The 26,169-nt window shown below is 40.7% G+C and overlaps 1 protein-coding gene across 3 annotated transcripts in view; it reads left to right on the top strand.

Moving 5' to 3' along the window:
- Positions 1–26,169, top strand: part of CAMTA1 (calmodulin binding transcription activator 1) — a 1,430,009-nt gene that overhangs the window by 1,344,340 nt on the left and 59,500 nt on the right. The window contains exon 1 of one of the 3 annotated variants that reach the window (XM_066607353.1): positions 22,756–22,818. The exons of the other annotated variants lie outside the window; for them this stretch is intronic. The gene's annotated coding sequence lies outside the window, so the exon portion shown is untranslated. Of the gene's footprint in view, positions 1–22,755; positions 22,819–26,169 lie in introns of those variants that run through there. 3 annotated transcript variants of the gene reach the window in all.

The following is a 26,169-nucleotide window of genomic DNA, read 5'->3' on the forward strand; positions in this document are numbered from 1 at the left end:
TTTGTGTAAAAGCAAACGACTATCTGAATAATAGTTGCTCCGTGTAAAATTACCTTACAACTCAAGAACTATTAGTAAAGCAGGCAACAGCCTACATCAGATCGAGGACCATTGTTGGGGCCATTCTGTACGGGACAAGGGAGGTTTCTGGATTTCCTAATGCAAAGAATCCTAGGGTAAAAGTAAAGATCTCTTTCAGTATAAAGGCCCATTTACACACAATAATTATTGCTCCAAATTCGTTCAAACCATGGCATATGAGCGAATTGTTGCGTATAAACGCTGCCATCGTTCACTCTTGGGTTTAACGATGATTTTAAGGTGAGCTTGAAATCCATCATGCAGCCAGATAGAGATAACAGGGATCGCACGCTGTGCTCTCCACGGGAGTCAGAGATTGCATTGTATTCAGCGGACAGCCCATTTAAGAACAATGGAGCTGTGTGCAGACCTCAGACCACATGCCGTGCCCTGCAAACAGCTCCCATAGGCCTTTTTACACACAAATGAAGCTGATAAAGTGTTAATGGACATTAGTGTCTATTAACACTTTATGCAAAACGATCGCTAAAGCTGTCAAACTTTCAATCGTTTCAAAGATTGTCTTTGTGTGTAAATGGGCCTCAAGTCTGATAAAAATCTCCTTAAGGACTATTTCCAACTACAACCAAAAAGGGTTAGAGCATTAGTATGAAAGACACAGGTTTCTATACCTCTCCTTAGTCTATGTTCACATCAGCGCAACATTCAGGCGTTCTGTTTTTCTACTTCATTATTGGAACAGGAAAGGGGAATTCCCTGGCCAAACAGACCTGTTCTGTAACGGAACCAAAAGGCGCCAAATGGACCCCATTGGCTGTCCACTATTTTACTGGACAAAAGTCCTTCATGCAGGACTTTTTTATTCATCATTGCATGCTGGATCTGCAAAGGATCCTCCAAACTGAGCATCCGAATGCAAATGGGAACATAGCCTTACTAACATTATCCAACCTGTGACAAAAATACAACTACCTATATGCCCCAACAGCCAAAACGTTGTCACAGCATGATGGGAGTTGTAGTTTTGCCACAGATTGAAGACCATCGCCCTAGAATATGATTGACAACTGTTTAGGTGGCATATTGCTTCAATAGTCCAGCACAAACAGGTCACATGAAAACTGCATGTTTTTGAGGCATTTAAAAACAAACATGATGCAAACTCCCAAGAGGATATTGGTGCATCTGTATCCTTTTGGTGGTTTGCATCATGTTTGTTTTTAAGTGCTTTAATAAGTATGGGGTTTTCATTGGACCTGGCTGCGCTGGAGCTTGTTGTTTCTCTGCACTTGGATTTCTACATTCTGAATCTCTCTGAGCACACCTCCTGGATAGGGCTGTGTAGTGATTGACAGGTGAGCTGATTTATGTTGGGTTTGTACTAACATTGTACTGAACATGGTACATGTATTATATAGTAGTGATGGGAGTTCAACCATTTTTACCCCCTTGCTCCCAAAAGAGGTTTAGGTAAGTCCTGGTGTCAGAACTTAAGGGTGGACAGAAAAGGAAGACCTGCCTAGGATAACAGAACTATCTATTGGCAAGTTATTTGGGGTAAACCCCTTTAATGAAAGCATAGATACAAACAGAACAATTATCAGGCCTTTAGACATTATACTGGTTAGAGAATATAGTATTTTGATAACTATAGATTATTATGCAGGAAGTGTGGCAGAACCTGGTATCATTCCACTAAGATTGTAGACCTGTGTACCAATATGGCTACAGAACTGTGTACCTGTAGGGCTGTGGAGTACTGTACTAATAGAGCTGCAGTCCTATGTGCCAGTAGGGCTGTGGAGCTGTGTACCAGGGTAAAGCTGACAAGCTGTGTTCCAGTAGGGCTGTGGAGTTGTATAATAAATGAATTATAATAAATTATGCATATTTACAAGTGAGTCATCTTCTAGCCTCGTTTCAAATGTCTTTATCTAAAAACTGTATGAATACTTTTCTTTTTAACTAATAAAACAGACGACTTCCTATCACATTCAATGCTATGTGTGATTTGTAAGCTTCCTCGAGCTCAAGCATTAACTATTTGAATTTGGCAACCTAAAAACATACCAACTAGTGAATATCGTGCTAACAACCACTAGGACTATAGAGCTATGTACCAGTAGGGCTGTGGACCTGTGGACCAATAGGGATAAAGAGCCATGTAGGAGTAGGGCTGTCAAGCTGCGGACCAGTAGGGCTGTGGAGTTGTGTACCAGTGGAGCTGTAGTACTGTCTGCCATTAGGACTGTAGGGCTGTGTACCAGTAGGCTATAGAGCCATGTAGGAGTAGGGCTGTCAAGATACGTTCCAGTAGAGCTGTGAAGTTTTGTACTAGTGGAGCTGCAGTACTGTGTGCCAGTAGGGCTGTGGGGCTGTGTAGCAATAGGGCTATAGAACTTTGTAGGAGTAGACCTGTCAAGCTGCATACCAGTAGGGCTGTGGAGTTGTATACCAGTAGAGCTGCAGTACTATGTACCAGTAGGGCTATAGAGCCATGTTCTAGTAGGGCTGTGGAGTTGTGTGCCACTAGGATTGCAGAGCAGTGTACCAATATGGCTATAGAACTGTGTACCAGTAGGGCTGTGAACCTGTGTAGCAGTAGGGTTGTGTAGCTGTGTACCATCAGCTATGTAAGACTATGAGTATAGTACTGTGTACCAGTAAGATTATGGAGCTGTATAGCAATATGGCTATGGAGCTGAGTGCCAGGGAGGAAATGGAACTGTGTACCACCAGGGATATGAATCTGTGCATCACTTGGTCAGTAATGCTAAGGTGGTGATGTCATGTACCCATCAGCCTCTCATTAGAAAATCCTACCCTTTATTCCTATATTACTTAATCTACCCAGAATAAACTGTTTGTAAATGGCAAACAATATAATTAACTTATTTCTAATTTATTTCCAAACTATTGACCATCAGCATACTGTAAATATGACCAAATAACAGCTAATCTGTTCTGCAGCGATCAGGAGTGCTCCTGGAGGAGCGCTGATCAATAGGAGATTTCACACTTTTTCCAAGACGATAGTTCTTCTTTTTCGAGGAAATCTTCAGCCAGTTCCTGGACATTGGAAAATAATTCTACAGCCTGTAATGTCTTTGTGGCTAATTATCTCCAATTAGCCTTCGCTTCATTGTAGAAGACAGAGCAAAGATGATGTCATGACTATGATAATAAATGGGTCACATGACCACAAGCATAGCTCTACCCTGTGCTGCTGCGTTTTGCTGAGGGAAGAGAAATCGCCCCTTCCCTGATGTTATTCTTCTTCCCTGATTAACTGATCCACCTGTACTAACAGCTCAATAAAAACCAAGTTTACTGTCAATTTAGTGCTTGGCTGCATTTTAAGACTGTTTCAAAGAAACGCATGAGAGGATGGAACCTCTCACCGTAACCAATTTAATGTGGTTATTTTCATATATATATTGTTACGATGGAGCTTTGCATCAGTATTAGCATGCTGATGAATCTTGTGCAACACAACAATAGAGGATTCAGTCCTGCTTCCCATTGTGAAGAAAAAACTGATTATAATGTGTTACTACTGATTTATGGAAACCTTGATGTACTTGTTGTATATGGAAGGTATGCCAAGGAGGGCATCTGGCACCTCTATGTGTTATACACAGCTATTTTATGGAAAAGATTAAAGATTAAAACCCATTACAATTCACTTATTTGAAAAAAAATGAAAAAAATAATAAAGTTGGGAGCTTACTAGCACAGGAGCTTCATAAGAGGAGCAAGGAGGCAGTACTTGACTAACGCCGGTTTTCACCGTTGGCCCCTCCAAGCAGGAATTGATCTTCCTTGTGGGGTCCCAAAGCCTTTACTTGCAAAGACAGTCTCGGTTGTGTGGCTGCTGACACTGCACAGGGCTATGGCACAGGTGTGAACTCTATCTTGTCCACAATGCTAGCAATGCTCAGGGCTGTCAGCACAACTTCAACAACAGTATTCAGGCAAAGGTCAGGGCAGGCAGCAGGAAAATATCAGTCATGGTTAGGCAAGTCAGGAATAGGCAGAGGTCAGAACTGGAATACACACAAATGGGGACTTTGTCACCAATGGGTTAGAAGCCAACAGCCCAGGCATCCTTCATAGGGACACCCAACACAGCCAGGGCTGAATGGTAATTGGAGGGGAACTCGTTTAGGAGCGTGCATTGGCCATTTAAGAAAGTGTGTGAGAGAGCGCACAAGCTGTACAGGTAAACACTGGAGAGGTGAGTGTGGTGTGCAGTGCATGTGTGACAGCGGTGTCTGACCACAGCCCGAGTGGCAGGTGAGCAGTGATGGCATGCCATCACAATGACACATATGAAAGTAAATGTATCTGGAGATTCTCAGCGCTAAACATATATACCATTACTGTATGTTGTGATCTTCAGAAAAGGAATTCTTTTAGTCTTATTTTCAGTTAATTTCCTCTTTGGCATGAAATGACTGATAGCAGAGGACAATAGAGTCAACTCAACACATCATGTGACTCTAAAAAAAAAGATAGATCCCTTTTTAGAATTAGTTACATCCTGTATTACAAATAGTTGTCATATATGTTTAGCCTGATTATTTTACCCACTGTTCAGACACCTGGGAGATGATAGAAGCCATGGGGTCCGCTTCCACCCCATATAGACTTCTAGGCTCAATGCCTTTAATTAACTCTTTTCATTGCCATTTACATTTGGGGGATTCAGCTGATCATTTATTAGCATATCCTTTAAGCAATCTAAAAAAATCCAGGCCACATGACATTGTAAGGCCCAACTTTGGTACTCACGGCATTCCCCATCCACTTTTAATACCTGATTGTGTCAAATACTAGGAGATATTTGCAACTCCCATTGATTTTAGCAGAGAACTGGCTATGCATCCTATAGTCCATAAAATCCAGCCTTGGCATGAATAGCCATTAGTTTGTAACCTCTGTGAAAGTCCCAGCTTCCAGACCCCCACCAACCTGACTCTTATGTCTAATGGCTGAAAAAAAAATGACTGCAGAACCCTTTTGGATATGTATGACTAATGGTCTATATAGCTGGTCTACGCTTTGTGTAATTCTGATTTTACACTCTGTAATTTTACAAAGTATGATGATTGCAAAGTCCTTTTTTTCAATGCATGACCTTTAAATGAAGAGTGTTTTTATTTTTAATTAAGGTATAATTTGAGCATGAAAAAATCCTGCTAAGATTGACAGATATGCAATAAGCTTCTCTGCAGCCTGTTTATTATTATAATAGCCTTTGGGCACTGGAGCAATTTACTTGAAATGTATTTATTTGTGAACCTTGCTATATGGCTGTGTCCTTCCCTGTCACAGGGACAACTAGAGCCACTCTATCAAACAGCTCCTCATATCTGAGCTTCCTGGATTCTTATCAGTGGGTGTAGTTCAATGTTAACTGCTCATGAAATTTTAGGCTTTTAGTGGTATTTTTGGCTTAAAAGACAAATATTACAATCAAGGTGAGAAATTTGGAATTTTCTCACTTTACACTTAAGATTAGGATTGGCCAAAATGCCAATCAGCTAAACAATGAACGGGACGTACAACAGACCTGAGCATCGACATGCTGGAATAAACTAGCAGATCAAGGGCATACAGTAGTGAAAGATAAGCGTAAAAGAAACAAAATGCGCTTGCGCAAAAAAACGGGTAATCGACTGTAATTGGCCAATCATGGAGTTTTAGTTAGTGATGGAAAAAAATCCAAATCACACATCACTTTCTTGCAGACAATCGTCTGTCAGTCATCCATCAAGAATGATCATTTGCGTATAATTATAGAATAATGATCAGTCGAAATGGTCAAAACTGGCTATTCCGTCTGACTTTCATCTCATTTGTACTGCCAGCTTTACAGCAATAGACGTCATTTCAGTATACAGATTAAGAATAATTGGATTTGAGATGTCGGTGATAATATCTCAAGAGATTATCTACAATCCCATGAGCCATGACCTACGTGCATTCTGTCTTAGTCAGCATTAGCATGTAGAGGTATCACTGGGATATATGGGTATTACGGTGTATCAATAAAACTCATCCCCCGGGGCCGACTACATTATTAAGGCTCACTTCCTTTAGTATTTTTGTGACAATTACTTGATCATCTTTTTCTTACCATCCTGTCCTTGGTACTATGGAAATCAGTTCTCTGTACACCAACTTTTTGAAGGGCTTGTGTTGATAAGTAGGAGCCAATCTAAACAAGCAGAGCTGCAGCTGAAATCATGGGTGGGGAACAGATGAGATAGGCAGTGGGAAGTGGATTGTAGACAAGGTACTTCAACCTAGAGGCAACATTGTGATTCAACTACCAATAGAGTTTACCAATTCATTATACTATACTGACACTGATAAGGTTTTGCGCCTCAGCAGTCTTATTCATCCTTATTTACTTAATCAATCAGGGATGTTTTATAGGGGACAGAGACACTCTTCAAGGAATGGGCATTTCAGTGCACAGGAAGAAGGGATGCCCTTAATTGATCAGCATTACCCATTGAGTAGTTAGATGCTCTCTTCCATAGCCCCACAGCTACCCATATTATATGTTTGCCTTTAGGTTACACTAACATCATTTATATTGTTCTGTGATCATCTAGAAATTTCTCTGGGATATTGAGTAAGACCATAACATAGTAGTCAGTGGCGTACCTAAAGGTAGGCTGTATAACGACTGCTATAGGGTCCTATGCAATAAAGTTCTGGAACCAGGTCACCCCTTTTCCACCATTCTTTGCAAAGCACAGCAGATTGGAAGATGGACTACATTTGCACCCGTATTTTTTCCCTTCACTGATAGTTGCTTGCTTGGGTACCCGCTGCAAGCATTTTACAAGTTGCTCATGCCAAGTTTTATTGTCAAGCAATTAGCTACCTCTACCATTTATTCACCAACTACAGTTTATGGGACGTGACATATGGCATACATAGAAGAGATGGGACCCTATGACAAGAATTAAAATTGGGTGCCCCATAAAAGTGCAGAATTTTTCCATCCAGGATAGAAGTGCCTGGTGTTTATTTCACCCTTGATAACCTGTCCATGATCATTGGGTCAATTTTTTACCCATTGTTTGCTAACAATATACTTTTGTAGAGGGCATATCCTACCTACAATAGCAAAGCGAACGAGACCATCCTTTCTATCCAAGGGCCCCATAGCAGCAGTATGATCTACCTCTAGGTTTATGTACATAAAACCTTGCTGATGCTAGGCTTGCCCGATCTTGTTCTGGCATAGGGCACAGAAAGACTGAGCAAGCCATCTGAATTGGTTTAATTTGTATCTTCCGTTATGTTTGTGTATATTTCTACTGGCCTCATCCTTGTACCGCTCACAGTAATGTGATTTTCCCCCCTAATCAGCATCTTGACTTATTAAACTTGAGATTTATATATTGGCTTGGTGGAAACTCTACACAATACTTTTGAGTGGAGATCAATATCAATATCATTATTACATGACATAAACTATGAAAAATATACTACTGCCCAATTAGTGTCCATTATTTGCGCTATGGTGATTTATGCTATCTTTTAAACTTAGCTACAGTTAGTTGCATTGTAATATGGATACAAAAAGGCTACAAGCTCTTCATAATCAACCTGTGTTGCTCCAGAAGGCCTGATCTGAAATTCCAAAGATTGATAAGTAATGAAAGACCTAGAAATGATCTTTACTAGTGTATCTCTATTTTATATTGCAGCATCACCAGCTAAAACATGATGATGACTCTGGGTCTCACCAATGCTCAAGGTCCATAGCATAATATTGACTAATATGTTTTTCATTTGTCCCCTGAAGGCTTCATTTACACCAGTGCATAAACGGCGATGTTTTTACGCGCAACCGATATACTCAATGATCTGAGGCATTGTTTTCCAATGCATTCGTTCACATAGGCGAATATACGGCGCATAAATACTTCGGACCATCAAAAATGAAACATACGCGACCGAAATACGTCTAGCATATATACAGTGGCTAAAAAGATAGTTCTGGAACTATCTTTTGCCTGACATACGGCAGCGACTCCCATAGACTTCTATGGGAGCTGGTAAAAAAAGGCAAGGGGAGGCACTTTAGCAGCGTCCAATGCTGTGAAAAGCTTACAGGTGCCTGTATATAGGCATTGGAAGGCATCCCAAGGACTTATGCTGAGTGAGGGTTTTCCAGGGTGTGACATATTTTTTCACTAAAATCATCACTCCCGATCGTGCGAATGGGCAAAAAAACGCTGGCTGTGATCGCGGAAAAACGGCCATTCATGCAATTTTACAGCGCGGCCATAAGAACACAAAAACGCATATGCTCAAGTGAAAGAGCCCAAATGCAGTATAAAATTACAATAAGCTGAAAATTAATCAACAATGTTGCTAAATTAGCAACCAAAACAGCTTCTTTATCAGCAACTGGGCGAGCTTCACAATTAAGGACTAACTCACAGTTTGAGAGTCACTGATCAAAAATGTGCAATGTTATGTCAAAAAAGCTCAGATCAGAGCAGAATGAACCATGGCATTTCTATGGTTTGTTATGGATGTAGAAGCTGGACAATCAAGAAGACAAAATGTAATCACATCTTTTGTTGAAAACTTTGTAGAAGGGAATACAGAGGATATGTTGACCACAACAAGCCAAACCTTCAACTCACAGCAGTATTGACCAGACCGAGGCTTTATCATAATTCTAGACCTACTATAAGGAGACCCAGGTAACTGGAAGAGTGGAAGAAAAAAGTACTCAGCCAGTAAAATGATGGATTGAGAACACGATCATGAAGTCATTACGGAGTCTGAAGATTCACATAGAAGACAGTGTCAAAATGCTTGGAACTGATAATATTTTGGATAATGATTGTTTTACCCCAAAGTTTATAAAGCAGGAAGTCATAGCAACATTCAGTTAGTCTGTTCATGGCACTTCCCAATGTCGACACATTACTTTTAAGCTGTGCACTATTGCCCCCAAGAGCTTCAACCTACTTCATTTCTTCCATGTCTTAGGCCTTAAAAATTCCAAACCATCGGACAGTTATGAGTTATGGACTGAAATTTAGGACTGATGGCATTAGAGGGGGACAAAATGAGCAATTGCCCAGTGCCCCCATCCCCATAGGGGCCCTCTGCCTTCTTGGCTGTCACTGTTCAGCTGTGACATTGTCCAACCTTAGTAGAGCCATCGGGCAGTGCAGCCGATGAAAACACGGGGACAAGGCAAGCGGGGCACGGAGAAGAGAGAGTCAGATAATAGGTGTCTTCAAACTACACAGAGTAGAGAGACTGAGGCAATAGGTCTCCTCCAACTACATGGAGAAGAGAGACTGAGGCAATAGGTCTCATCCAACTACATGGAGAAGAGAGACTTGGGCAATAGGTCTCTTCTGACTACAGAAACAGGAGATACTTATGGTTCCACCTCCAGCTTCCTCTTCTGTTTCGAAATGATGAGGGATTACAGTTAGTGGTTAGCGGTCGCCCATGGCTACCCAAACTACTGACAGATTTAACTCCACTTGGTGTGGAAACCCACGCTGATTCGGTGGCACCAATAGCAGCTCCTCTCCAACACAAAGCAGCATGAGAACCCTTTCCTCCACTAACGATGAACACTTCTCCAATGGTGTATGTATGTATATTTATAGTATGTGTGTATAAAAATATGCCCATGTATGCTTATATTTGTGTATGTGAAATGTATGTATGCAAAACTGTGCCTATATATGTGTGTATGTATAAGGGTATGCTCCCACAGCAAAATCCACCCGTAAAACCATGGCAAAAATATGCACCCATTCTGCCATGGATCCGCCTGTGAATTTGGCCCTGTCAATAGGCAGAATTGGTGTGCAGAATTTCTAATGCATTTCCACACAGATCTGCATGCACAAATGGCATGTCACTACTTTATGTGTATCTGTGTGAAAATGCATCACAAATTCAGAACACAGATTTTGCCCATTGCCAGAGCTAAATTCACATGCAGATCCGTGGCAGAAACCACAGCAGAATAGCTATGGACTTAACAAAAGGGGTATCTGCGTTGTGTAGAGGCACCTAATGGAAAACCAGCAGCATATACACTGAAAATCCGCAGTGGTCGTGGATTTTCTTGCAGGTCTGCCACAGATTTTTCACCTTGTATTTCAATGGTTGAAATCCACAGCAAAATAACCATTTTTCAAAAACTTAGCTTAGTTCTGGTACCGTATCTATGTAGTAACCTTGGTTCTGGTACTGAATCTACATAGTAAGCTTGGTTGTGGTATTGTATCTATGTAATAACCTTGGTTCTTGTATTGTGTATATATAGTAAGCTTGGTTCTGGTTCTTGTACTGCACCCATGTAGTAAGCTTGGTTCTGGTACCTTTTTTATGTAGTGAGATCAGCTCTGTTACCGTATCCATGCGGTAAGCTTGGTTTTGTTACAGTATCTATGTAGTAACCTTGGGTTATTTGTATTGAATCTTTACAATAAGCTTAGTTATGTTTTAATTTACTGCATGTGACTGTATTGGTATAGTGTATCTGAAATCAGGGCCCTACTTTTAGCAATGCACCAGGGCTACACTTTGTCTAAAACTGTCCATGGGGACCAGTTTGGGAACAAAGCTGTTTTTAAGATGTTTATGAAGTGGCCTGCAAAAAGGGCACTACATAGCGCTGTATAGCTGTGGGGACCAGTATTATAATAACCGGCCCTAGGGGTTTAATCTGAGTCAATTTTGCACAAGGGACGCTGGTAACCTAGCAACCAGTTAGGTCGTTGTTTTTATTCAGCTGCACAGGATAGAAAAAAATTCCTAGAGACTCAGATGATGCAGGTAGCCTAGCAACCAAATAGATTGTGATTGGCCGCAGACAGATTAGTCAGGTGGCAGAGGTGATATAGAGCTGGACAACGGTCGCAGGAGGCAGAGGAGTGGAAAGAGCAGCAGAAGGAACAAGCAAGAGCAAGAGAAGGAGAGAAACAAGAGAGAAGCAGGAGAGAAAGAGAGAGACAGGAGAAGAAAGAAAGCAGAGAAACAGGAGAAAAATCTGAGAAACTGTGAGTAACAGAGAAGGAGAGTCAGCTGTGACAATGAGTAGAAGAGAGATAAGAGAGAGAGCTGAGATGAAGAGAGGGAGATCAAGAGATGTAAATATGAAGAGGGATGGAGAAAAGAAATGCAGAGGCTCCCAGTATATAAATGTGTTAGCACAAGTATCTTCATTGTTGCAAATTGTGTATCATTTATTATTCACTGTGTGTGTTGAAGAGAATTACCCCGTCTCCCTGTTTTATTTAATAACAACACTTCACAACAAGTTAACCAAAACATCTGTCTCTGTGTATTATTCAGCACCTCACTACTCACTACTACAAATTGTGCCCAAGGGCACTGGCGTCCAAACTACAAAAGGAAACAAATCAGAATTATCCCACTAATAGGACCACCATAGCCGTTAAGCTGCCTCCTGCAACCATTGTGTTTAGCTCTATATCGCCTCTGTCACCTGACCAGTCTGTCGGCGGCCAATCACAATCTATTTGCTTGCTAGGCTACCTGCATCATCTGAGTCTCTTGGGATTTTTTCTATCCTGTGCAGCTGAATAAAAAACGACCTAACTGGTTGCTAGGTTACCTGCATCCCTTGTGCAAAATTGACTCATATTAAACCCCTTGGGCTGGTTATTATATTACCGGTCCCCACAACTAAACAGCGCTATGTAGTGCCCTTTTTTCAGGCCACTACATTGGACAACAGAAAAATTTATGTTACTATCTCCATCTTCAAAGTTTTTCTCTTCAGTGGGTTTTAGTGACAATACCTGTATGTAGGACATTCTTGAACAATGGAGTTTTTCATCTCCATACTGTATGTTGTAGGCAGTAGAACCCAAACCTGTTCCTATATTGGTGGGTGTTGGGTTTAGGGTTCCTGGCTAGAACACTTTGAGTCAATGGGCTAAATAAACCTACTGTACAACAGCTGGATGGGATGCTGGCATTGGATGAGTTAAGACTGAAGAAATAGATTCATTCCTACCATGTGGAAATGCTAATGGGAAAATTGTAATGCGGAGCCGGGCACATGGTTCTTAATTAAATTACTCTGAAGAGGTAATCTATTTTTGATTGCTTGTGGAAGCAGTAATCAGTTGCAGATCATGTCTGCTTTGTCTTTGGTGTAATATATAACCAATCAGTGCGAGTTGTGTCACAGGATCGTGCATCACTAGAACTTGTTACAGCAGTAAATTGGATATTCCTAGCTCCTTATTACCTTATTACAAGTAATCTCATTAAACTTGAGGTGACTATAAATCAGTTACTTGAGTTCTCATTGCTTAAGGAAGTTGATTCCTTAAAGGGTATGTAACTATTAATCAAAGGGCAAAATACTGTGTCCAGGAGAGAAGAGAGGCAATGAGCCTATAGTGCTGTAAATCCCATGGCATTTATATGGGTCATTCTGAAAGTCACTCATCACTACAGTACAGCCCATTCATACACTTCCCTATGAAAGTTGCATGGCTCTATGCTGGATCTTAAAGTGACCTACTAGTTAAGAGCTCAAAATTAATATGTAAGTCACTACCTACAGGGAGTGATTATGTGCTTTTTTATTTTCCTCATATCTTGCTCTTTTGTAATGGGGAAGCCATGCAAATATGTGAACGCATGGGAGAAAATTTCTGCGCATGTGTGAACATTTCATCACTCTGAGCGCTAGGTGGAAGCACCACCACTGGACAGTTCAGGAAAGCTCTCGGAGCCTGGTATAAAAGGCTGTGAGCTGCGTCACAGTGGGGAGAGTGTTGCAGCAGCATCTGGAAGCAGCCTAGCCTAGGACTGACAGAGACCCAGCAGCAGGTGCACATTACTGCAGAAGTGGCAGAGGCCACTGTCCGGATAATGGTATGAGCAGCTGCAACCCCATGCTGGGAAGCTGCCAGGAGTGAAAGGGTGTTAGTGACAAGGGGCCAAAAGTGGAGGACCAAAGAGGCCCTGATAGTTGGGGGCTGAAAATGGTGAATCAAAAGGGCCCTGATGACTGAGGGCTAAAGTTGGAGGGCTGACCAGATAGAGCCCAAGCGAATACATATGGACTGGGACTGTGACAAAAATCAGCACATGCGGTTGAAGTCCCACCTCCCACTAATAAGTTGTATGTGGGGCCCCCAACGTTAGGTGTGCACACCAGTTGAGACAAAACTATTTAGATAGCAGGCTTTCAAAGTGTGAGAACTGAGATACTGTTGTTAGAGTAAAGTGTTATTTTTGAGTGATGATGGTGTTAACCCATGGCAGTCAATAATAAAATGTTTGCAGGGAGAGTATAGGAATTGTTGATTAATGTGTTGCGTCTGATGTAAAAGTTGCAGCAAGACACTGTACTTGAAGAGAAAGAGAGAGAAAAAGTAGTATAGAGCATGTGAGACTCTATGATATCTGTGACTGTGCCGTTGTGCATCCTGGGTGTAAGTACATGGCCCCTACAGGGTGGAAGAGGTCAAGCAATGGTTAGTGAGGCACATTCTGGGTGCATTTGAGGAAGGAACGTGTTAAGTTCGACTGTCTTGCTGCTGTCAAAAGTTATTTTACTCAGTGTAAAATCATGCTAATGTTTATGACGAATATGAGGATGCAACAAACTACCTGACCCTGGCGAATAAAGTTTTGTAGAAGGAAAGACCTGAGGTAAATTGTTAAAATGGACATCAACAATGTTGCGTATCTTGTGAGTAAAGACACAGCCCCAACGGGTGGTACAGATCTAGACTATAGGAAATGAGAAGTAATATGCTAAGCGGGTGACTTATTGCGGCCCAGTTCAGAAGAAAGTATAAGGGGGTTATAGCCAAATGTTATATGTAATGTGTTGTAAAGCTGTGTCATATTTGATGAAACATTTAAGTATAAGTGCCCTTCTATGAAGTGGAAACAGCTCATTCAGTAAGGTTCTTTTTTTTAAAATGTGCTGCCTCCGCTTTCGTCTGTCACCACCACATAACATACCATCACCTGCTTTACTGTGGCTGCTTTTTAGCTCAGCTCTATTAAGACAGAACTATGGTCTGTGACTATAATTTAGCTACTGTGCTTAATCTGAAGTTGTCTGGGACACACCCCCTGTCTCATCATTGGTTTAAGATGCCTCCTCTGCAGTCTGCACCAATGATACAACAGGGGATGTGTCTGTGACTACCTCAGATTAAGCAATGGAGCTAAACTATGTTGAAAGGTCACAGCTCTATCTTAATAGAGCTGAGCTAAAAAAACATCTAAGGAGCAAAATCGGAGGAAAAATAAATAGCAAGTAATCATTCCCTGTGGGTACTGATTTGCATATCAATTTTGAGCTCCTAACTGGAAGGTTGCTTTAAGTACTGAAACAGCTGACCCCACTAATGAGCTGCTCACATATTTCACTACATGGTCGATACCAACCACCACGTAGTGATATAAACTTTTGAATCAACTGACAACCTCCTTCTCTCTTTCTAACTAATTATAGTGGTTGTCAATAGTAATGTTCAATATCGAATATAGAACATTATGAACATCTGGTTTAAATTTAAAGTGGCCACTAAATAAAGTAAAGATTAACAAAACAATAGAGGACTTATGTATTATGGGTGGAGTCAGTAGCATACATAGAGGAGAATGACACTCTCATTAGTTTTGCTACCCAAGGGTTTGGTTTTCCCCTCTACACCCTTACACTTGGGTTAACTCCGCACCTCCATGTCTGCTTATGATGGAGTTCCTCTGGAAAGGGGAATCCTGCACAAGTTCTTACTAACAAAGCACAGAGAAGATGGGACAAACCAAGGCTCAACTCCTTTACTCCAAGGGTCGCATGGTCTGCCCTTATTGCATATATATCCTTGGGCGCAGTTAGTTATACGTTTTCTGATATACTTACATTTCTAGGTTTGCTCCGTTTGCCTACACCTTGGTGTCTCCAAAACTCTTGGATTGGAATCCTGGGTGATGATGTTATGGCTGTCCTGGTCACATAGTGTAACATCACTATGGGTATCACAACAAATGCATGACTATAGCGGCCAATAGCTGCAGAGAAACATGATATCACTATGGACACATGGCTGCCATAGTCATGGGAAGTCTTTGTAGCCATATCATCATGCAGGATTCCAAACAAAGGTAAACAGAGGACAGCGTAGACTAGCAGAGAATTGAAAAGGTAAGTATATAAGAGAGTTTATTACTTTGATACATTAGGTCCATACAATCCTATTGTAAAATCCCAACAATATGTATGCCTTTAAGAGCAAATTGCTTCCTCTTGTGTATTCTCCGCTCACTTTCCTAGAATGACTACATGAACAGATGGAGTTTATAGAAGTCGGTGTCTTGTATCCCCACCTGCCCAATGTATACTCGGCAAACCCATAACTGGGATGACTGAACTATCCAATTTAATCCTCCGTTCTGCAGCGCACTGTGCTGCCTGTTTCCTGCAACATAAGCCGGCCGAGTCTAGACGGGGTTGTTTAGCCTGTAATATGAAATGGTAGAGGGACTGATTAAAGCTGCATTTGTTTCAGAGCTAAGTGCTTCATCAGAAACACAGAAATACCGGTAGCGCGTCCAGAGAAATTTAATCTGCTTGTAGCGAGTGCAGTAAACTGAAACATTAGGATCATGCTGTTGAGCGCAGTTCAGACAGGCACTTTGGAGCAGATCATGTTACCCGTTTAATGTCTGCCTACTTGTTTATTGCGCAAAAAAACTTGAAGAGACTTAATAGCAGCTGTATTGGATGCAAGCAAAACATTATACGCTTTTAGCAGCAAGTTTAATCTAAGAAATGGTAATTCTCAGCGCACCAAAGAGAAAAAGAAGCCAGAAATTGTGTTCTGGGATGCGTGTTGATAGATTTAATTTAGGAAATGGCTGATATAAATCCCGGCTAACTGTTAAAGGATCATTACACTGAATAATTCACCGGAATAACAATACTTTATGTGCTTTTCTGTGCACTGATTCAATTTTATGTAAAACTGATTACAAATCAAATATTCTAGATAATTTGACTTCTAGGTGGCAGTGTTGTATTACTGAAGAACAAAGGGCTGTGGTGTGATACATTGCAAATATTATAGTATTACGGAACAAGGAAATCAAGGTCCTTTAGTATGGAATAAAAAGAAACAAAAACAGTTTTTTAATGTACAACTTCTGTGCTGAGATATGATCTCTTAAAGTTACAGACTTGAAGCCTGAGGCTGCAGTACTGAGAGATTCTGAAAACCTTGAAATCTTGTCCCCTTCACTGATCAAATGTAATGTCACAGACCTTGTGCGGATGCAAATCATCATTCGCAATAAATATCTATGTCCTACGTGGCCTAATTAGTGTGTATAAAGTGTGGACATTGATATATTTGGATATACATAAGTTCTCCTTAACAACTCTTCCAGGACAAGAAATGCTGCTGTCACGGTATCCTACCCGATGATACGCCAGCCCGGGTTGCCCTAGAACTTACCCGCAACCTCTGTCCCTGCCTACTTGCCTCCACTCCTGGCTAACCCCAGGCGGGCAACTGGGCGGCGGTCCCTACACTCACTAGGGACTGAGAGGGAGGACTGGCGTACCAAGATGAAACAGGGTAGAATACCAACAGGACGGGCAGATGAACTAATCCAACAGAAAATAACCGCAGACCGAGGCAGATGGGATGACCTGGCAGAACTAGCAAACAAGCTGATAAACAGGAGACTGACAGAGGCAGGATGTAAGCACGCTGACAGAAACCAATAACTGGCAGTGAATGCACCTCACTGCCAACCTTATAAACAGAAGCCTCCGCCCAGGGGCGGCGAGAGGGAGGCGCTACCTCCCAGCAGGATCTAATATGCGGAACTAGTGCACGGATCCACAATCACTGGCGCGCACGGCGCCGCCCGGACCCAGGAGTGCGTGCACCGCATCGACCAGCCACCCACGCCCCTGGCAGCCGAACAACAAGCCGGGGGGACGCGCCCGACCACGGGAGGACCCGCAGCCGCCGCATGGTAACAGCTGTTCTCTCAGTAGTGTAGTTTCAGGCGTCAGGCCTGTAACCTAAAGCAATGGTATCTCAGCATAGAAGTAAGAGATTACAAACTAGTTTTCATGTTTTTTTTTATAAACACTAAATTACCTCTTTTAATTTTCAAGTTTAATTTCAGAAATTACAAAAAAATGTGAGGTTATACTTTGTAGCTCTCTATACTACATTCATGTTCGAACCCTGGGTATAAATATACGAATCGATAAAGACAGATACATGTAATTAATCCTTCAGAGCTGCGATCCCCAAGATCTACCCATGATGATAATGTTGGTGTGTGAGCACTAAGTAGTGATCCTCAGAGCTGTAGAGATAGGTGGTAGAGGTAACAGCCTCTTACTCCTACGGACCACTCTTTGGATTTACAGTAGGGGCTACTAAATTGAACAGCAGCACTATATGCAGCATTTGTATATATTTTATATTTGCATATCTGTATATTTTATGTTTAGTCTATACCTGTATAGGCTGCTGAGCCCAAAACAGACAAATAACCTTCCAGAATTTGATCATTTTCTGATGATGGTTGTTCCAGGCATCAAGTAGTTAGCAGATAGTATCCTGTGACATAGCTCCTATCATGGATCATGGTGTCAGTGGTTATAACCAGACATTGCATGTCTTCACATACTGTCAAAGCATACTGTCAGAAACAAATGTTTAATCAATATGGTGTCTTCGGAAGCAATTTGTTACTTAACAGAAATATATTCAGACAACTTTTGTGTGGGTTAAAGCCTGTTCACCATGACTGTCCCATTGAAGAGTTATTACACCATATATATTGTATTTTAGATTTAGAGGGTGCAAATTGCAGCATCTGGCCCTATATGATTTACCTTTCTGCAAGTTCCCTCAAATGAATCATATAGATGCTAAAAAGAGTCACGTGATACATCACCAGCTTGGAACAGACTACCAAAGCATTAACTCCTTAATGCTCCATGACATACAAGGAGGTTAAGCATTTGTATGGAGCGGGATCAGCGGTCAATCCTGCTCCATACAATGCGGGTGTCGGCTGTGTTTCCTTTAAATGCTGTCACTTTTGACAGCGGAATTTAAATGTCCCGATCGGCATTCATGGGTCCCAAACGACTCCCCGCCTGCAACATAGCTGTGTGAGAAATGTTTTTTGCGGGACTTCCTGTTATTTCTATTGACTCAATTTTGGACCCATGAGGCCTTTATGCGCCTTCTAATTAATATCAACACCAATTTGTACATCCAAGTCACAACGATTTCAGCTATTGAGTATGTGAATATTGATATGATGCTAATTTTACAATAACATAATGTCCCTATGACAACACTAACTGTCACCGCACAGGACAAGTGGTGTTGTCATAGGGATGAGGATGGTGTAGCAGACATGTTTTTGACAACATGTCTGTAAGATCAAACCCTGTCTCTACACAAGAAGAAATACTGCTTTTGGTAGTTTTTACTGAAGAGTTCTTGAAGGACTATTTGAAGGTGTCAGTGTGGAGAAGACTCATTTTTTTCTAGACATCTAGTACATTAGAGGGAATTACTTCCAGTAGTTGTGCATTGTGCAGACAGCTTTTCTTCATGTACACTGGTGTTGTCACGCAGCTTACCCAGTCTTCTGAATGGCAAAACTGCCTAAACGGACCCCGGCTAGTGTTGCTCCTGGCCTGCTGTGTGTCATGGGTTCAGTTGCCTTTATATTCCATATTCTAAGCTTCTTTATGAGCAGGTAACGATGTCTTTGAGGCTCACTGTCTGTTTTCTATGCCACAATTTTAATCTGCACACCAGACCCAGCACTGCTGATATTTTCCCTGCCAACTCAAGCACCTGCCCTAAGAATTATCCCTTCAGTGTTAGAGGTAATCTTCACAGCTAGTGCCTTCAAAGAATAGAGCTAAAGAATGAGCAACTGTGTCTTTCATCGACTTTCTTTGGATTCATTTTAGGATTGATATGTTTGGCAAGAAACGTTAATCAGAAACTTTTGGATGTTTTAACTTTTTAGGACAGATAGATAAATAAATAGATATGAGATAGATAGATAGATGTGAGATAGGTATGATAGATAGATAGATAGATATGAGATAGATAGATAGATAGATAGATAGATAGATAGATAGATAGATAGATAGATAGATAGATAGATATGGGATATGAGATAGATAGATAGATATGGGATATGAGATAGATAGATAGATATGAGAGAGAGATAGGAGATAGACATGAGATAGATAAATATGAGAGATAGATAGATAGATAGATAGATAGATAGATAGATAGATATGGGAAATGAGATAGATATGGGATATGAGATAGATAGATAGATAGATAGATAGATATGAGATACATAGATAGATATGAGATAGATATGAGATGAGATAGATATGAGATGAGATGAGATAGATATGAGATGAGATAGATATGAGATGAGATATATAGATAGATAGATATGAGATGAGATAGATAGATAGATATGAGATGAGATAGATAAATATGAGAGATATGAGAGATAGATAGATAGATAGATAGATAGATAGATATGAGATGAGATGAGATGAGATGAGATAAGATAGATAGATAGATAGAGTTTCCATTTCGGTTTGTGGCACCACCATATCTCCTAGGCAGCATGACTGCCTAGGAGTCATTTGTCACTCGGGGTGACATTTGATCTGATCTTTCCTTAACTTCCTATATTCAATCACTCCTGTCCCCGCTCCAATCTAACCTGATTGCAGCAGCCAGGTTTATATTTCTGTCCAACCACTACACTGATTCCCCACCCTGTACCAGTCACTGCACCGATTGACCATCCAATATAGAATTAAAGTGCTAACGACCACTTGTCCGTCTTTCCATGTGTGATGTGCGAGTTAAATGCAGAGCCTGAGAGCTCTTAGCTCCACCCCTGATCACATGATAGTGATGTCATCACAAGTCATTTATCCTTGTGGACTCAATAAGGAATTATTGGCGGACTACATTCCCTACAAACCCCCGTGGCCCCAGTTGCTATGGATTCAGCAGTACTAAGTCTGGCAGTCTGTAGCTGTGCACCTGTGTGGAGACTCCAATAAATGACACCTCACAAATGTCCACATACATAGCTGGTGGTGCAAACTGACCAACAACATTGAAGCATAGTCCTTCACCACTAGCTTCACATCTCCTGAACATGATATCATCTCAAGTGCTAATGCCCCCAACACCGGTCCAGCCTTCATCTAATCGTGAACCGTTGTCCAGTGTTGGAAAAAAACGTCGCTGCTGCTCTCTACTCTCCAAATTACCTTAGACTAAGTACCTCTTCTGACTGGAGCTCCCACTGCCACTTCCAAGATTTCTTCAGAGCAGCACCAGTTCTCTGCAATGCGCTTAAGTGTACCATAACACATATTTTTAGGGAAGCCTATCATATTACCTAATCTAAACTGTTCTATATCTACCCTGCTTTTATATTCCTCTTGGAAACCTGACCCCCTTCTTCCCACTGTATTGCCCACAACCCAAACACCCAAATGCACTTCATATCCGTATATACACTGATACCTGCTGGTGACCGACGCATGTAGCTTTATTTATACTAGCCGGTTTATATAAAAGATGGCCAGACCATTGCACAGAACAAGCACTTGTACCTCTTGTGTCACCTCTATTTCCTTAATAGATTGTAAGCTCTTGTGCGCAGGACTCTCAATCTTATTGTTCAAACTGTTTATTGTTTCAGTACTGTATGTAATTAGTGTCTTATTTCATATATGTTCCCTCCAACCTGTAAAGTGCAGCGGAATGTGTTGGTGTTAAATTAAAATTATTATTATTAGATCTCAAGTTGATAGATAGATAGATAGATAGATAGATAGATAGATAGAAAGAAAGAGATATGAGATAGATAGATGATAGATAGATATGAGACAGATAGATATCAGATAGATAGATATCAGATAGATAGATAGATAGATATGAGATAGATATGAGATAGATAGATATGAGATAGACAGATATTAGATGGATAGATAGCTATGACATAGATAGAGTAGATAGATAGATAGGAGATAGATAATAGAAAGATAGATAGATAGATAGATAGATAGGTAGATAGATATGAGATAGATAGATAGATAGATAGATAGATATGAGATAGATAGATAGATATGCTGGGAAGGGCATGGGTAAAATAAAAAGCTGCTCATTTTGTAATAACTATTCATTAATCCAATGGAGCACTTGTGGGACGAACTGGAGGGACGGGTACGACACCGCCACCCACACCCATTTCACAACAATCTCTGCTCACAGCCTCGCACGAGGAATGGCGAGCTATTCCTTCCCAGACTTAGAGAACTAGTGGAAAGTATGCCTCGATGTGTTACCCCTGTAATACAAGTAAAAGGAGGGCCGACACCTTACTAAATAGAGTAATAAAGCACTTTTTCTGAAAAACATGCAGTGTCCAAATACTTTTGTCTATATAGTGTAAGATAGATTGATTGACTTAAAATAGATAGATATGAAATCGATATATAGATAGATAGATATGAGATAGATAGATGGATATGAGATAGATAGATAGATAGATATTAGATAGATAGGAGATAGATAGATAGATAGATAGATAGATAGATTGGAGGTAGATAGATGTGAGATAGATAGATAGATAGATATGAGATAGATAAATAGATAGATATGAAAGATAGATAGATAGATAGATAGATATGAGATAGATAGATGGATATATAGATAGATATGAAAGACAGATAGATTGATATGAGATAGATAGACAGATATGAGATAGATAGATGTGAGATAGATAGATAGATATGAGAGCGATAGATAGATAGATATGAAATAGACAGATAGATATGAGATAGGTAAATAGACAGACAGATATGAGATAGATAGATAGATATGAAATATACAGATAGATAGATAGGTAAATAGACAGACAGATATGAGATAGATAGATAGATAGATAGATATGAGATAGATAGATAGATAGATAGATATGAAATAGCAGATAGATAGATAGATATGAGATAGATAGATAGATATATAGATAGATAGATATGAGATAGATAGTACTATAAATCCTGCTTGAGCCCACAGTGTATAAGTATTCTGGCTTAAATGCACCAAATTTAAGTGTTTGTAATTGATCCGGCTGGAGAATTATCCTTTTTACTTTTTTCTGGAGGAACTCCGATTCATCACTGATTTAAATGGAACATTTCCCCTTAATAGCTGCTGAACGACCTCTGTCATTGTCACTAATTTCTTTCAGGAGTCAGATTTGGACATTATTTTTTTTCCCATAAGAGAATCCATTATGTGACGCACCAGCAAAATACAACGTAATGGAGGTCTCAAAACAAGCCTGCTAATTAAAGCTTCTCATGCTGGGTGTCCATTTTCTGCTCCCTGCAGGGGGCACTACAGGAGCCAGAAGAGCAGAGAAATGCCCATGCTGAGCATATGATGAACACAGGGACCTTCTGCCGTTCCAACCCATCTAACGTGTCATTCAAACTCCAGAAAGCCGAACTGGCAGCCAAGAATTAGAAACACAACAGAAATTACCAAATACGGGTCACAACGCCCGCTGAGTTCAGCTCTGTGGTTCATAAGGAATACAGGAAGTCCAGGATTTCAATAATTAAAAGAAGCCATTTGTAACACGACCGAGGTCTGACCTTCAATTAACTTTGCTTTTTGATGCTTCAATTACTTCTGACTGCTGTGAAATCCTTAATAAACTATATGGTGATGAGGAGCAGTTGCTGTCCTTGAGCTGCCGCGCTGTCACTCATATATTAACGACTATCAGTATTGCTCACTGTGGAGGGGCCATGAGGCAGTTCTGAAATTCCATCGAAAATAACAAAATCACGAGTGTATTCAAGTTCTTGGGTCGTCCTCTTCTGTAGATGTGTATAAAACTATATTTGCCCCTTTCTAGGAAAGCTAAGCAACAACTAATAAGACCACCTGGGCAGCATTAACCTTGGGGCAAATAGTGCAACTGCCCCTTACATCATGCAATGATGCCATAGGCCTCTGGCAAGTGAAAAAGCCTAGTCCAGTGGTGGAGGTATTCATAAAATAGAGGCTTGAAGAGTATCTGTGGCATCCACTCTAGAGGGCATCTCCTACACTGTATCGGGGCACCTCTGGCAGGAAGTCTAGGGGGAATCTGGGGCTGAGACACTGTATGGACTCATCTGTAGCAGGTAGCCTTACGGCAAGTACTGCTAGGGCAATTACCTTTTGTGGCAGGTTCTCTGGAGGAAATCTGTAGAATGCATTCTACGTGGCATCTGTGGCTACCACTGTGGAGGTTGGGAGCCACTCTGTTGGGTATCTTTGGCAGGTGCTTTTAGGTTCTTCTGAGGCTAAGACACATGACGAATCTGTGGCAGATACTTTGGGAGCATTTGTGGTTGACTGTCTTGGGGCATCTGAGTCTAAGGTACTGTGTGGGGCATCTGTGGCTGGCACACACTGTTATTGGGGTAAAAAGGCAATGAGCAGAAATTGTGCTATATAACTTGCCAGGTTTAATTTCACGAGCCACATTATTTTTAGTTGGGGGCACATTGTTTCTACCAATATGTTAAAAGGGCCCTGATGGGGGGCATCACAGCTCCCATAGGGGCTGCCACCACCTAGGTATATGGAAATTCTAAAAAGCACCCAACAACAGCTAGCCTAGATCCTTTATTTCACTACATTTGCAAAGCATGCTCTGTGCAGTCACTGAAACAGCAGATGGAGGGAGACATGAAGACCAGCAGCCACAGAGCTAACAAGGAAAGTAGCGGAATTGTGAATAGAGCTACAAGATCAGTGGAGCAGAGGAGTGTCTATTCCTTAAATTTATATGTAGTGTACATGCTGAGTGTATAATAAAGTGAAGCTCTATATTGCAGTTTAAGAAGGATGGGGAAAATTGTGAATTACTACTTTTCAATTTCCTCCTTCCTCGCCTCTCTCCTTATCTCTCATATTATTAACAAGCAGAAGAAAGTAGAAAATCCAACAGGAAATTACAAAAATATTAACAAAACAGACAGTATCATCCCTGACGGAAACGCCAACACAACAAGCGCAAAATTGGAACAGGCAAAAGTTATTGGGTAATGTTTTGACAAGAAATGGAGATAGCAGAGCCGAGTTTGTCTGAAGTTTGTACAAAGTCATCATAATCTTTCTATAGCGCCAACATATTCCGCAGCGCTTTATAAATCGGAGGTAACATATACAAAATAAGACATAACATACCGCATTAAAGCAATGGACAGCTGGAACAATATGGATGAAGGTCCTGCTTGCAAGAGCTTTCAGACAATAAGGAAATAGGGATAACACAAGAGGTACAAAAGCTGGTTCTATACAAACCAGGAGGTATTACATACATATATACATACATAAAGCTGCGGGAGTTGATCACCAATCGTAATTGTTTAATTGTATAAAAAACAGTAAGGCCCAATGTCCACTTGCGGCTTTGATTTGCAGAGCCCACACGGGAGATCCGCAAATCAAAGCCACCCATAGGGATGCACTAGCATCCGCAAACGATTTTAAAGCATGCGGATGCCATTTTCTCCCGGAGTGCGGATCACATGCTGTGCTGAGTAAAGAAGATCCGGCCAGCGCAGAGGAGATCCGCGCTGGAGCCGGAGAGGTAAGAAAACCTTTTTTTCTCCCAATGTCTGCGGGCACAGCTAGATTCCGCTGCGGGATTCTGGAGTGGAATTTGTGCATGCAAGTGGACATTGGGCCTAAAAAATGCAATTGGGAGCATGGGTTATATATTGGGAAGAAGGGTCAGGTTTTCAATGGGGAGTTTGGAAGCGTGGCAGATGGAGAAGAGTTTAGATTAGAGAATCCGGTAGACCTTCCTGAAAAGATGTGTTTTTAAGGCACTCTTAAAGCTGTGGGCATTTGGAATGATCCTGATTGTCTGATGTAGCTCATTTCAGAGAACTGTTGCAGCTCTGGAGAAATCTTGGAGATGGGAGTGGGAGGTCTGGATTAGAGGGGAATTCAGTTGAAGGTCACTGGAGAGCTGTGCTTGTCAACTCATAATTGTACCACAGTCTGTTATTTTCAGTTTTATATAGGACTGCAGGAACAACTCAATGGGGCTCATGCACATCAGTGTTTTTGTTTTCCATTATGCTGTTCCATCAGAGGAGTCGCAAAATGGAAAACAAACTGTTCGATTTTATTTCCCATTGATTTCAGTTGGATTTTCTGAGCTGCAGTTATGCTCAGTTCTGTTCAGTTCCGTCTGCTTTCTGTTTTTTGAGTTTTTTTGCTGTAAAAAAATAGCGTAGGCTGCAGTGCTCTTTTTTTCCACAAAAAAAGAAAGTGAAAGGAACTAAGGTTTCCGTTTGATTCTGTTTTAATCCTGTTTTGCTATCCATTTAATTAAAAAATTGATCCATTTAAAACGGAAAGCAAAATACTGATGTGAATGAGCCTTAAGTAACGCACATACAATAATGGTATTCCTAGTGAGTTACAGGGAACATCCAGCTCTTGTGCATCAGTAGCTATATAATAAGATCAAATAATCCCTTTTGTAAAATAGATAGATATATAGACAGTAATACAGATATTAGACAGATAGATAATAGACAGACAGAAAGACAGATATTAGACAGATAGATAAAGTAGATAGATATGATATAGATAGATGCATAGATACATAGATAGATATTAGATAGATAGGATAGAGAGTTATGCGATAGATAGATATTAGATAAATAGAAATATATGAGATAGATAGATTTGTGATAGATAGAGTAGATAGATATGAAAGAGATATATATGAGATAGATAGATAAATAAGATAGATAGATAAATAAGATAGATAGATAAGATAAATAAATAGATATGAGAAAAATAGATAGATAGATATGAGATTGATAGAGAGATATGAAATAGATAGATATTAGATAGAGAGATAGATAGATAAATAGATATGAGATAAATTAGATAGCTTTTTGTATTGTCGGTGTTGTATACT

The sequence above is a fragment of the Eleutherodactylus coqui genome, chromosome 6 (genome assembly GCF_035609145.1).
Source record: "Eleutherodactylus coqui strain aEleCoq1 chromosome 6, aEleCoq1.hap1, whole genome shotgun sequence".
In the NCBI taxonomy this organism is placed as follows: domain Eukaryota; kingdom Metazoa; phylum Chordata; class Amphibia; order Anura; family Eleutherodactylidae; genus Eleutherodactylus; species Eleutherodactylus coqui.